This window comes from Protobothrops mucrosquamatus, unplaced genomic scaffold (assembly GCF_001527695.2).
Source record: "Protobothrops mucrosquamatus isolate PMUCROS unplaced genomic scaffold, P.Mucros_1.0 scaffold452, whole genome shotgun sequence".
NCBI classification, from domain to species: domain Eukaryota; kingdom Metazoa; phylum Chordata; class Lepidosauria; order Squamata; family Viperidae; genus Protobothrops; species Protobothrops mucrosquamatus.
Window position 1 is genome coordinate 293,113 of NW_015386775.1, and position 15,019 is coordinate 308,131.

Below are 15,019 nucleotides of genomic sequence, written 5' to 3' on the forward strand. Positions count from 1 at the left end.
CAATATTTTCTAAAAGAAGGGAGGTATAAGGATACTAGCACTCGAGTATTTTGAGAACACTAGCAGAAACCTAAAATCTAGTATTCAGTTTCTTTGCTGCATATCTTCATCTTTTATTACAAAATTTACAGAAATGAGTAATATACTGAGACTGGTATTTGTACAACAGTCCATCTGATCATCAAAAGAGCTCTGATGGGCCAGTCATGTCTATCCAAGATCGGCGGTATAGCTACTCTTATTCTTTACAGGACAATTCTTGATTTAATTATGGAGGAGAGTAATAAGGAGGAGAAAAAAGAAGGCTAGCTTCCAGGTTCTCATTAAAATATTCAACATATACATTTTTTTGTATATTGTAGTAGATTTGCAAGATTTTTTCCACATTCCAGAAAATTATGAGTGATATATAGTGATATATGACGGACAAGAAAGGGTTTATGAAAGCACAGTAACATTTATTGTCATTGTGCAGGAAAGGATAATTTGCCTAAGAGAAATGGTGACACATACACAATAAACCCCTTGTCCCTGTCACGACAGCTCAAGAGCATGCCATCGTTACCACCTATGTCACACAGCAGGTGTGCCTGCCATACGGGTGACAGCCGCCAACTCCTCTGATCAACACATAATTATTTCTGAATAAAAATGCATGTGGAAGTTAGCTGGACATAATAGATGGAGGACCCAGGGCAAATAAAATAAAATAAAAGTAATATTTTTTTAAAAAAAATCTTTGGAGTGTCACACAGCACCATCTGGGGGAAAGAGAGAGTTAAAGTGACTGGTGGGGAGCTGAATCAATCCTAAAAAAACCTGATGGAATCTGGTTTATCATGTTTATTCTCACTATCTTCCATAGGATAGAAAAGGTCACTTGGTTAATAGTACAGTGTCCCTGCCTCTTATCAGTGGTATTTTCCCCTGATGTAACCATAGATCTCTCTTACAGCATTTGTATGGTTTCCACTTGCAGAGTCTTTCCCTCTCTGCCAACACACATACCCCCATATACTTCCCCCAGCAGATAATAAATATCATATCACAAAAATGGCAGTGCTCCTTCATGGAACACTGACTGTTTATTAGGGGCAAAAAAGTTTAAGAGAAATGCTAACAATGTTCATTAATGGCCTGCATCCAGGTTTAATGAGGCATGTCAATATGCGGACTAGGCAGCATCAGTGGCATAATAGTGGTGGTAAATGGGAGTAATTGTATCCAATTGTATGGCGCAGCTTCCAGGAATGAGCCCAAACTGCCAACTGACAATGACAGAGCAATTATGGGAAGGCAAGCGAGCTGTGTCAAATTAGCACTCACTGAGAACTCATTTTTCAGAGATTGGCTTGCTCTACAACACCACAAGTGATGGCTACTTTATTGTGAGTGATAGGAAGACCAGCACTTAGACTGATGTTCTGATTTGTCAATAGCTGTATTTGAAAGCTTAGTGTCACAAATATATAGAGATATTCAAGCGGAGAGACACCCTGTTCATGATCTGGTGGATAAGGATGTTGCAGAGAAGGTCATCTGTCAGTGTGAGCTGTCAAAGAGAGATCACACTCTATGAAAGGAGAACATTCAGCCGGGTTAAATAATTACCTTTGACTGAAATTTGAAGATGTCTTCTTTTGTTGGTCTATATTGACTGCATAATTTATAATTTACCACAGTCAGTGAAGTGCTGGAAATTGCAACTAGGAAATCTTATTTTATTTCTCCTGTTTAAACTTTGTGTTTTAACTTTCTTCCTTTAGAATGGATGTTTTAAGGAAAGCAACATCTTTAACTCAGTGTACCAGTTTCATTCCTAAATACCATTCTTAGGTTTTTACTTCCTTTGTTAGCTAAAGGGGATAAATATAATTCAAGTTTATATTTCTATGCAAAGCCAAAATAATAGACTAACAAGGAGCATTATTGCAACTCTATTCCAAACCTATTTTAAGATAAATATCAATCTAATTGTCAGAATAGCAAAAATATAAATATTGCAACAAAAAGTATAAACTTTTCGGATCAGTAGGATTGCTATTGTTTTATTATTATTTTCTAATCTTTTTAGATACAGATTTTAAAAATAGTATCTCAACTTTAATCTTAAATCTTTAATCTAAAAAAAATAAATGAGCATTTTTTTCTGTTATATAGCAAGTAATATATGTATGTTTTTTATCTTAATAGAAAAATAATCACATAGCTATGAGATTAGGTTTCACTGACTGAGTTTATCAAATTGATGATTACTATGGCTATTTAATTTTTTTTAAATTTCATCTTCTTTGTTTGCAAGTCACATTTGTAGTTTGATTTAAATTTTAGTTGTTATTTCTGGTGTTCTTTGATCATTTGGCTTTGAACATTTGGCTTTAGACAAGTTTATTATTGTTTCATTGGCAGTGGTTAAAACGAGGGACTTACATGCCTGCTGACCAAAAACAGTGGTTTAATTCCAGTTGTATTGATTACCTGTAGTGTTATTGGCAAAAGAATTAATTTAAGTACTTTACATCAATGTTATTTTAGCTAAAATCTCTACCTTTAGGAGAAGGAAATAACTCTGCTAAACCACTCAATTAATATGATGTCAGCATATTGACATAAAAATATGTACAACCTCTTATTTAAAATGCTATCCAGCTGTTTATGTAAACAGGGTGGTTCATCAAAAAAAAAAAGATCCTTCAATCTATTCTAGGGCTGATGTTCCTTATTCACACAAATGTCCTAAGACTTGCTGTTTAAAGAATATATATTATTCTGCACACATAGTTTGTATTTTCTTTTGAAAGTTTCCACACCCTTTTTTTTCAATGCCCTGGGCTTGCCAGTATGTTGAAAGCTGCATAATTTCCAGGACCCATAGTAGACTTGTGGCCCATCATTTATTCCATTGTGAATTTTCCCCTTAATAATGAAACAGGGCATCAAAGTGCCACCTAGGTGTCCAATCGTATGTATGACTGTCAAAGCACTGTTTTAAAAAACACACATTAAAAAGAGAGCCAAGGGGTGGGGGAGCTATCCTTGATTTGTCTTTACTACTGGAATGTGAATTTGTCAGCCAGGTTTAGAAATCACAACAGCATTGCTTGCAAGATGTCAAAAATTTGACAGGTACATATTTTTTCAACTACAAAAATTCTTATAATGAAAACTAAATACACAAATGCTTTCCCATCCCACCCCCTGGCTTTTCCTCCCCCCTTTGCCTGACACCTAACTGTTGCCAATGGGATGCAACACTCAGTATCAAGTTGTCAAATGAAACAACCAATAAGCAATCCATGTACAGATGTTCAAAAAAAAAAATCAACTTAGCTCCTTGTGATATAGTGGAAACATATAAGTGTATAATTAACTAACCGAGGAAGCCAAGGCACTTAATCTTCTACCCAATGCCAAGCTCAGCCTATCACAGTTTGCCTCTAGGGGACAAACTATGGCTTGGGTTATGCTCACCAAAGCCTTGAGGTGGCATTGCTTTTCCTTATTCATCATTTTCTTCACTTCTGGCACAAATTCATTTATCATCACTCTGTTCTAGTAGGAATTAATGCAGAAGGAATGTTGATCGTCTTCTGCATTAAACAAGGGCCTTTTTCAACAGCACTTCAGAAAGATATACATCAAACACATAGAACGTTTTAGCTTGTTGTGATTAACGTTATGCCAAATTTTTCTGCTACCTCATTCAATTTGATTTTATTTTTAAACAAGAAAATTTCAAAGAAATTCTTACTAGATAAACTGAATTTTTGAACTGATCTTAATTATAACTCAGCTTATAAGTACGTGAATGTTCTGTCTTATTTTGCACAGTCACCTCTATAGTAGTTCAAATAGGCTCGGCCTCCCTGGATTCTTACAGTTCAATTAAATCCCACAAGAAATACAGCAGTGTCAGGAGGGGGGCAACATTATGGAAGCATTCTATGGACACTGAGACTTTCAGTGGTTTCAGTTTAGATTTACCTAAAGCAGTTGAAAAGGATGCTGAATGTTGGATAGAAGTGTATTTTTAAAAAATAGAAAAAGTACCACTTTAAAAAAAGCACAATAAGAAGAAATTCAAAAGATCCCTAGAATGAATAGAAAATCAGAAATCTCTTTCACAAGGATAAACAACTTTGGGGATATTAGAAGACATATTTCAACTAAAATTAGTTACCATGCTTAGAATGACAAGCAAAATGTGATTTGCAGGTTACAATGTACATTTGGCAAGGAAATTTATGAGTCCATATTAATGATCCCATGGGAATCTAATTTTATCAGCTCTAAACCTTTCTCTTATTTCACCTAACCCTGAAAAACATTTTTTTCTTCTTACATTTCTCTTGTCTCCAACTCCTAAGAGAGGATTAACTTGGCTTTAGTTGTTGCGGTGCTTTTTTCTTAAACAGATAGCATCCCAGAGCAGGTGTTGCAAGATATACTAAATCTTTTGTGTTTTTATACTTATTATTCTGGAATAAAAGTAGTGCCCTATTGATAATTTTAAGATAATATAGGCAAAGCTCTTCCATCTAATTCCTGCTACTCTGGATTTTGTAGACAGTTGGAAATATTGTTGGGCCTCTTATTTTTTAAAAGTGGGTAGTAGCACTAGAGCAGTGGTGGTCAACCTGGTCCCTACCGTCCACTAGTGGGCGTTCCAGCTTTCATGGTGGGCGGTAGGGGCTTTGTCCGATACTGAAGCACTTTCCTTTTTTTAATTTAATTAACTTTTTTAAAATTTTCATAGCATTATTTAAAAACATTTTCATTAGGTTTTCATGAAATTCCCCGTGACAATTCAAATTTCTGAAAATATACTATTTGTATCACCCTCGCATAAGTTTAGTTCACATTACATAATTGAAATTAAATGGTGCTATATTGCAACCGCAAACAAAAGAGCCTCATCTCAGAATAGCTCGCGCATCTCCCCCCACACCACCCAGCTGTAACAGACAAGCAGAGCTGGTAGCCGGCCCCCCCAAACCTAATCCACGATGCGCGAGAGGCATGCGCAGATGATACACAGCACAGGCTCTTTTGTTTGTGGTCACACTGGTCAGTACGCAGTTAGATTTGTGAGAGTGAGCATGTGCCTACAGCTTCAAACAAAATATTGTGAGTCCATGTCTCAAAAAAAGAAATACGCTCATGGCTATTTGCCAGAGTATCTGAAGATGGGTTTCATAGAATCTGTTGTAAATAAACAACATCCAATGTGTTTATTGTGTCATAAAACATTATACAATGAGGCAATGAAGCCAAGTCGATTGCGAGAACATCTTTCTACAAAGTATCCAAATGATAAGGACAAGCCCATTGAATATTTTCAGGAAATATATAAAAAATTTCAAAATGGTTCAACAATCGTTGTATCATTTAAGAAACAACATGCAGCGAATGAAGATGGATTAATTGCCACTTATCGCATTTCACAATTAATTGCAAAAGGTGGTAAAAGCTATAATATTGGAGAAACTGTAATAATACCCTCTATAAAAGAATTTATCTCAACAGTAATGCATCAGGATATACCTGAAATTTTAAAAACGTTGCCCCTAAGCGATAGCACAGTAAAGCGACGAATTGAAGAAATGGCAGTTAATGTTGAAAAAAAACTNCATTACATAATTGAAATTAAATGGTGCTATATTGCGACCGCAAACAAAAGAGCCTCGTCTCAGAATAGCTCGCGCATCTCCCCCCACACCACCCAGCTGTAACAGACAAGCAGAGCTGGTAGCCGGCGCCCCCCCAAACCTAATCCACGATGCGCGAGAGGCATGCGCAGATGATACACAGCGCAGGCTCTTTTGTTTGTGGTCACACTGGTCAGTACGCAGTTAGATTTGTGAGAGTGAGCATGTGCCTACAGCTTCAAACAAAATATTGTGAGTCCATGTCTCAAAAAAAGAAATACGCTATTTGCCAGAGTATCTGAAGATGGGTTTCATAGAATCTGTTGTAAATAAACAACATCCAATGTGTTTATTGTGTCATAAAACATTATCCAATGAGGCAATGAAGCCAAGTCGATTGCGAGAACATCTTCCTACAAAGCATCCAAATGATAAGGACAAGCCCATTGAATATTTTCAGGAAATATATAAAAAATTTCAAAATGGTTCAACAATTGTTGCATCATTTAAGAAACAACATGCAGCGAACGAAGATGGATTAATTGCCGCTTATCGCATTTCACAATTAATTGCAAAAGGTGGTAAAAGCTATAATATTGGAGAAACTGTAATAATACCCTCTATAAAAGAATTTATCTCAACAGTAATGCATCAGGATATACCTGAAATTTTAAAAACGTTGCCCCTAAGTGATAGCACAGTAAAGCGACGAATTGAAGAAATGGCAGTTAATGTTGAAAAAAAACTGATAAGTATTCTCCAAAACTCTTCATTTTCCATGCAATTGGACGAGTCTACCATTGCAGATAATAATACTTTACTGATGGCATATGTACGTTATTTTGATGAAAACAATACATTACGAGAAGAAATGCTATTCGCAATAAATCTCATTACAGATACAAGAGGATTATCTATATTTAATACTGTGAAATCATACTTTACAAAAAATAATATTCCTTTGAATAATATTGTTGCATGCGCTACTGATGGAGCACCATCAATGGTAGNCTTAAATTGGACATGGAAAAACAATTTGAAGATATTTTGAAATTGAAGGTGTATGACTGGATGAAAAATCCTTTTACCGCAAATATTGAAGAGGCTGATACAACTTGCCAAGAAGAACTGTTAGAAATTAGATATGATGAAGAAAGTAAACATAAATTTGATAGTGGTGGATATGAAAACCTATGACAAAGTAAAAAAAATGCCTGTCTTATATCCAAATATGTGGAAAATGATATTCAGTTTATTGATACCTTTCTCTACCTCATATCTTGTGGAATCAGGCTTTAGTGCTGTTAATCATATTATGACCAAAGAAAGAAACCGCCTGAATATTTCCGAAAGAGGAGACCTTCGTTTGTTCCTTACAAAAAGTGAGCCAGATATCCAGTATTTAGTTTCGCAGCATCAGCCTCAGAGATCTCATTAATAATTTAATTAATTAAATATAATTTCATCAGACTTCATGCTTCTATGTATGCAAAGTATAAACAAAAAGATAGATTTAACTACAGTAACTTGTTTTATAAATATTTATTCTGCCAAACTTAGCAAAAGTCCGACATAAAGTATTTGGTAAGTAATTATTATTATATGCTTTAACTTGCTGTAACTCTGCTTTATAAATTTTATAAATTTTATAAAGTAAAGTTACTTCCCTACTTTATAAATCACCATTACTGTGGAACCGGTGGGCGGTTAGAAAATTTTACTACTAACAGAGATACAAAAGTGGGCGGTAGGTATAAAAAGGTTGACTAACCCTGCACTAGAGGGTTCAGCCAGTGGTATTATAAATGTATTGACTCTGTGGCCTTTAATAGTTCAACACAAGGCTGGAATAGCAAAACAGTGGAAAGATGGCAGCAGTGTCCTCTTATGTTCTCCTGAACAGAGTAAGACAGTGTTGCTGTCTATTTGAAAGAAGGAGGAAGGCAGAGATGAACAGAGATAAGACTGTTGCTCCTTAGTACAGTATGTATTTTGCATGCAGATGACCCCAAATTTAATCCCTCAGATCACAAGCTAGATTTTGAAAAATCTTGCTTAATATTTGGAGAACTACTGTGAGTTATAATACTATATCAGGAAGATTAGTAGCATCCTGTGTTTCTTCAGCAAGGCACTAGAACATACTTCTTTGCTGGAGACATTAGACTTGCTTTCACACATTAATCATTCTGATGGTCTGGTATGACCACCTTGGATGAGTCTTCTTCTGAGGACCTAGAAGCAGGTAAAGTGCCTTAAAAGATTAATTCTACAGAGATCTTGAAAAATTAACTATTTTCTGCCCTACAACTTTGAATCCTAAAAGAAATTTGCAGTCACCCATTCCACAAAAATGCCATTTATTTCTAAGTCAAGCAGCAACATGTAAAGAGACAAAGAAGATAAGTCCCTTTAAGGCAGTGATCTAATTGGAAGTGTGTTGTTGATTCCAAGGGGAGCAGCAATCACAATTCAATCTAAGGGACAGCAGCTCTGCTTAGCTGTAGATCAGGAGCTTTTGGGATGAAATCTCTGCTAGATTGTTCAAACATATGCACTGAGTAGCTCTTCCTGTGAGTGCTTGGTGAATTTTGGCTATATTGCTCTTAAAACCTTTCTATAGGTGTTGAAATCTTTTGCCTGGAAGCCTGAACTGGATCTGGATATGTTATTGACTCTTAGGACTAGCTATTGACTTAGGATTGTCTTATTACTTCTTGCATATGAAATGAGATCTATAATATAATATTTTCCTAAGATTGGTGATAGATGCAGGAAGCACAATATTTTTCATACTTTTTCAAGTTTTTCCTTGATGATTTATTGAATTATAAATCAATAATTCTGGCATTTTGGGTTATCATTATGGGATGGCAAGAGCATTAATGGGCTTATTGCCTCTTTCCCAACCATCAGGATTCTGGTCAGACAAATAATGTATTGGTTGGAAAAAATTACTTTTGGTAAGACCTATTCCTGATCTTGGTTTGATTTGTAGCGTTGGAAGTACTGGATGCACTGGGATTCCTGTATTAAATAAGATCTCTCTGTGTCTCTGTCTTTTTCCCTCTGACCCTTTCTTTGCCCATCAGAATGACAGTGTCCAGTTAGCGAATCCTAGAAAGGAACTCCTGGGACATTGTTCTTCCCAAAGGAAGAATACACTACATTATTGAATACACTACATTAGCACAAAAGAAGCAAAACCAGCTCTGAATTTCCTGCTCAAAGATCCTTATAATTAAACTTTATTTCCCCCTTTGGCCACTCCCCTTAGTCCATTACGTTGTCCAATCACCGCCGCTCCATTTGTTATGGGAACTGTCTGGATCATTCAAATACCTGTGCAGTGTGTCCTTGAAGGAGAGAACAGATCTTCACAATCTGCAGATGGATTCTTGGCATTCCATTCCCATCCCAGGCAATTCAACCACCTCCTCCTGATTGTTGTCAAGTTGAGAGCAGAGAAGAAACTAAGTGAAAAGAGAATCACTCTTGACATGCCCCAGGAAAATGATACATCTGGAATGAACACAAATACACAAAAGCGTAAACAATTTACCATTTACAAAACATTGTTTCACATTGGTCGTTTAGGGTACCTGGCCTGAAATTTCTTTATTAGTCTAGCTGCTTTAATGTCCTTTGCCACCACCCATTCTTCATCCGCTACAGGATAGCCCTTCCACCACACAAGGTACTGCAACTTTCCCCTGTGGTGTTTAAAGTCCAAGATGTCCTTAATCTCATAGTATTGCTCTCCTTTTATAAGGATCAGAGGTGGAGGGGTTCCTCCAACCGGCCTTAGCTTGGACTCTTGAATAGACTTTAGCAGACTGGAATGAAACACTGGGTGGACCCACCTAAGACTTCTCGGCACCTGTAGCTCCACTGTTGCTGGGTTTATAATCCACACAATAGAGAAAGGACCTATATACTTTGGACCCAGCTTTTTGCAGGGTGTCTTAGGTTTAAATACTTTGTGGACAACTACACTTTATCACCCGTTCTGAACTCCCTTTGGGGGGGGCTCTCTTCTGATCAGCTTATTTTTTTCTGGGTCTCTCTGGCTTTCCCTAGTGCCTTGCACACTGTAACCCATGTGCTTCTCAGGGAGTCCATCCATTCCTCCAATGTTGCAGAAGATGGAATCCCAAGGGGAAGCTCTAGCTACAAACTCAACCCCCGTGGCCACCTTAAAAGGGGTAAGTCTTGTGCTGTTATGCACCAAGTTATTGTAATCGACCTCAGCCAATGGCATCAGCTCAGCCCAGTTAGTCTGCTGATAGTTCACATAACATCTTAAGTATTGCTCCTTTGAGTAGGTTTGTTCTGTCGCCCCATTAGTACTGGGATGAAAAGCTGAGCTAAGCCTCTGGGATGAATCTATCAGGCTCACAAACTCCTGCCAGAACCTTGCAGTAAACTGCACTCTCCAGTCTGAGAGAATCCTCTTTGGGACATTGTGCACTCTGTAAACATGCTGCACAAACATTTTCACTACGAGCCAGGCTGAGGGGGGTTTCGAGCATGGTATGAAATGTGCCTGCTTGGAGAACAGGCCACCAATGGTCCATATTATAGTGTTCCTGCCACTATCTAGCAGCGCGACTATGAAGTCCATGGTTACCATGTTTCCCTGAAAGTAAACCCGCCCCCGAAAGTAAGCCCCAGCTGATTTTGGAGGGTGGGCCTAATAAAAGTCCTCTCCCTAAAAGTAAGCCCTATTTAAAGGCCTGCACAGATAGCCTGCCACTGATTCTGTCTGATTTCACCATAGGTACAAGCTAAGGGGAGGATCTGCCAGTGCCTCTGCGACGAGGTGAAGCTGATGGGGGAAGGGGGATCTGACCCATGGTACAAGTATACCAGTTCCTTACTGCTGCCTGGCTTGTTCTGTGGCCTCATAGCAGCAGCACTGGGCATGATGTGCGAGGCAGCAAATGGCTGGTTTTGGCATAATATGGCCGGCCACAGCCATTTGCTGCTTTGCGCATCATGCCCAATGCCACTGCCATGAGGCCTGGTGGATCGTCCCCCCTTCTGACCCACATGCCGTTATACCAGTTCCTTACTGCCGCTGGCTTGTTCCATGGCCTCATGGCAGCGGCATTGGGCAGGAGGTGGCAAATGGTCAGTTTCGGTGTGATGGAACCATTTGCTGCCAGCCATGGCCATTTCCAGCCTCGTGCAAGCCAATGCCACTGCCAAAGCTACCGTATGTTACCAGTAACTCGAACCCCCACTGCAGCATTCATGGCTGTGCAATTAGTGAGTGCAACATGCCTCAGCCAAAAGTGGCTGCGGAACAAGTGGGGCAGGTTCCCCTCTCACCTGCCCATTTTCTTCTCTGTCAGAAAAGAGAACTTCACAGCTCTGTCTATAGAGCCACCAAAGCGGCAGGTGAAGGTCAGGAGGCTCTGGGAGGAACGGTGGTGAAGCGGGTGGGTGGGACACATGCCCTTCCCATGCCAGGCCAGCCCCTTCATCCCCAGGGTGGCAGTGCTGGAAGGGCGCTGAGGTGGGGCCCTCCAGGCCAACCAAAGTGGCAGGTGGAGTGCCGGAGGCTTGGGGAGAGAGGGTAGTGAAGTGGGCTGTCAGGCCATTGGCGAGCGCAACATGGCTCAGCTGAAAGCGGCCTTGGAACAAATGGGGCAGGTAAGGAAAGAAATCATAAATCCTGCCAGGAATTGCCTTTCTTTGCTTACCTGACTTCCAGCCCTGTTCCGTTTCTCCTTTGCGATCCACCGCCGCCGTGTGCAGGGAAACAAAGGAAGGTTTTTTGGGGAAAAATGGTCAATCAATCAATTCCAACTTCTTGTGAAAAAAAAAGATCTCGCAAAATTGGAGTTGATTGACTGACTTTTTTTTTCCAAAAAACCCCTTCCTTTGTTTTCCTGCATGCGGTGCTGGCAGATTGTGAAGAATCATAACCTCAGTCATTCCGGGGGCTACCATAAAGCAGATAGTCTCTACATGCTTCCCGATCCTTAAGCTCACTGGTTTCATCAGGCTGGCACCCCCCCATAAGGGAACCTTCTATCTGTTCAAATCTCATGGGCTGCCTTAATTTCCTGAGTCTCAATCCCAATTTTTTCACCATTGGCAAGCTGATCAGGCACTGAATCTAATAGGGCCATGAGGGTGTCTTTTACTCCAGAGCAGGGCACCAGGATCACTACATGGGCAATCATCAGGGTGAAATCATCTTCCCCCTTGCTGTCACTCTTGTAAAAGACCAAGCCAGGCTTATCAGAGGTTGGAGTTTCCTCCCCTTCATTGGACTGAGGAGAGACCTCTATGACCTGCTGCACAATCCATGTTTTCTCCTTTGGTTTCACTGGTGGATGAACCCTTTGGTTGGGTTGGGGTCCCCAATGCAGATGATGGGGGTGGAGCTGGGCAATTGGCCACTCAGTGGCCTTCCGTCTCATATCCAAAGCAGGCTCCCAGGATTCTTTGGGGCTTCTCCCTGGGACCCAGAGGGGTACATCCCTTCCCTCCTTGGGCTACGGGGTGTCTTTTGGCCACCCAGTGGGACTGGCTCTCCTGGGCAGCATGCTATCAGTACTCCATCATGTCTAGCTCCACATTAGTGGCCAGCTGATACCATGCCCTGAGGTAATTGGGCACCTCCCCCAGGGTAGGCCGTTGTGATATAGCCCCCGGTTCAGCCCATCCAGAAACTGGTAGACCAGCAGAGGCTCAAACCATTTTCTCAAGCAGGCCACCAGGCTGCATAACTCTTGAGTGTACTCCACAACTGGCCATTTCCCTTGCTGAATAGAGCAGATCCTGGCCTCTGCTTGGCATGTTTCCATGGGATCCTCAAATCTGTATCACAGCTTTGCATGAGGGCATCAACATCCATCAGCTATGGGGCTCCTTCATCATAAAAAGACACCAACCACTCTGCAGCATCCCCCTCCAGGTTCGAGGTGACTACACCCACACAAGAAAGCTTGTCAGGGTGCAATGCGCCAAACAGATAATTACATACAAGTAATTCCATATCTGAGTCAGGAAATAGGCTAACTTTTTGGGCTGGCTGTTAAACTTCTTCTGAAGGGGGGAGATCCCTGGTCTTGCTGCATCAGCATGTAGCCCGGTGGCAGCCCCACTACCTGTGGGGTCACCTGCACAGGGGCCCTGTCACCACAGGAGATGGAGAGGCCTGCCCAGGCCCTGTCAGAGGGAGTTTGCCATTGCCTCTTACTGTGTGGGTCCCAGTGCCCCTGTCAGACTTGACACAAGTTGCTGCTGCAGAGGAGAGGGTGATGCAGCCAACTGCCTGGCAGCCCCCATCCCGGCTCCCATCATTACCGACCATGACAAGGTGGAGCCCCAGATCTCCAGCCCACTGAACTTCTCTCTGAGCTGTTCCAGCAAGGGGCTGTGGGTTGAGATTGGGAACCTCCACTCCACCAGCACTTCCCATTCAGGTGCTTTTCTGGCTTTCCATTTGCTCCTCTGGACCATCATGACCCTGTGGGGGGGACCAGCGGGTACTCCTCCTGTGCTGCCTTCTTCACGCTGCTGGCCCACTGCCCCTTTGGCTTGGAGTAAGGGGATCCCAATGTTGCACAGGTGACTTCAGTTTCTTGACCCTTTGCTTGGGCCATGCACTGCTTAGGTGGTCCCCAGGCCCCATTTGGGCTGCCATCGGTGCCCTCAGAGGGGGGTTTCTCCCAGCTTCATCCGGTCATCCATTTTCTCATTGGCTGCCGATATTCCAATATCGCAGCTCTCCTGGAGGGTTCCAGGTAGGCTGCAGTAAGTCAGAGCTAGTTTAATGTCAGATGTCCAGCTAGCAAATCCAAGAAAGGAACTCTTGGGACATTGCTCTTCCCAAAAGTAATACTTTTATTGAATACACTACATTGGCACAGAAGTAGCAAACCAGCTCTGAATTTCTCACTCAAAGGTCCATACAATTAAGCTTGAATTCCCCCTTTGGCCACTCCCCTTAGTCCATTGCGTTGTCCGATCACCACTTCTCCATTTGTTATGGGAATTGTCTGGATCATTTAAACATCTGCACAGCATATCCATGAAGGGGGGGAGCAGGGCGTCACAATCTGCAGACAGATTCTTGGCATTCCATTCCCACACCAGGCAATTCAACCAACCCCCCCCCTCCTGATTGTTATCAAGTTGAGAGTGGAGAAGAAACTAGTTGAAAATCAAAACACTCTTGACAGACAGTTTGCTAGTAGTACCAGAAAGCAAGGATATGCAATCATCTTCATTTTGAAGATCACAACTGGCATTCAAAATTATTTGTTCCATAATATAGGCAGGGTAAAAGAGTGGTTTAAAACAACAGAAAAACTACATTTCATACACTTATTAGAAATTAAACTAAACACATTTAATTAATTGGCTAGTTCTCTTATATCTGCCTATCACATCAAATATTTCAGATGTCATCAATTTTGGAGGAGCTTTGGAGACTGGGACCCAAATCTCTTGGATATGCTGCTGTAAAGGATAAAGTTCTGTATATTGTATGCAAATAAATAACAATTTTGTCAGAAAATAAACAATGTCACCAGCAAAATTGTTACAAGAAATGTTCATACCATATGGAATTCTGTAATACAGAACATTTCACCTTATATTAGCAAGAACTTTAACAAATAGATAAAATATTATAGGTAAGATGCTTTGTGTTGTCATCTGGAAGTCTGATAGCTCAAGGTTATATGGGTTAATAGGATGAGATACATGGTTAAACACTCAGTCTTCTAAGACAGAATCATAAAGCAGAGTAATGAAGTACTGCTTCAGGGATGGTCAAAGTATGGCTCAGAAGTCACATCAGTTTGGCTGGTTCAAACATGGCTTCTAGGCAATGTGAGACTTCTATATGCCAGAAACCTGACCTTGTGTTCACCTCTTCCTGCCTCCACTCACCATTCCTATCCACAAATCTTGCATATGGAAGACACTTGTTGGGAGACAGATAGCTAGATATAGTATAAGGAGAGAGAAACAGAGACATGCCTACATTTGGATGAAATCTAAACAAAGTATTCAGAATTTTCTGTACTTTCGTAAGTCTACAAGTAAAAAAAAGGATGGGATTTTGTTCTATATTTTTAAAAAATATTTTTACCAGGATACTTGGATAATCTATGATACAGTTGGAAATTAGTAAGTGAAAGCAGTGGATGATTATAATCTTTTGTTTTTTAAGGAAAATAAAAAATCTTGAAAAAAAGTCAATCCTGATTGGGATCAGTATCTGCCCAGCCATGCTGGATATTCATTTCAGACCAAAGCTACAGTAAATCTAAGAATATGAACCCATGCTAAATACATCACTAGCAGAGTGATTTGTAAGATATAAGGGTATAAAACTCAAAAGT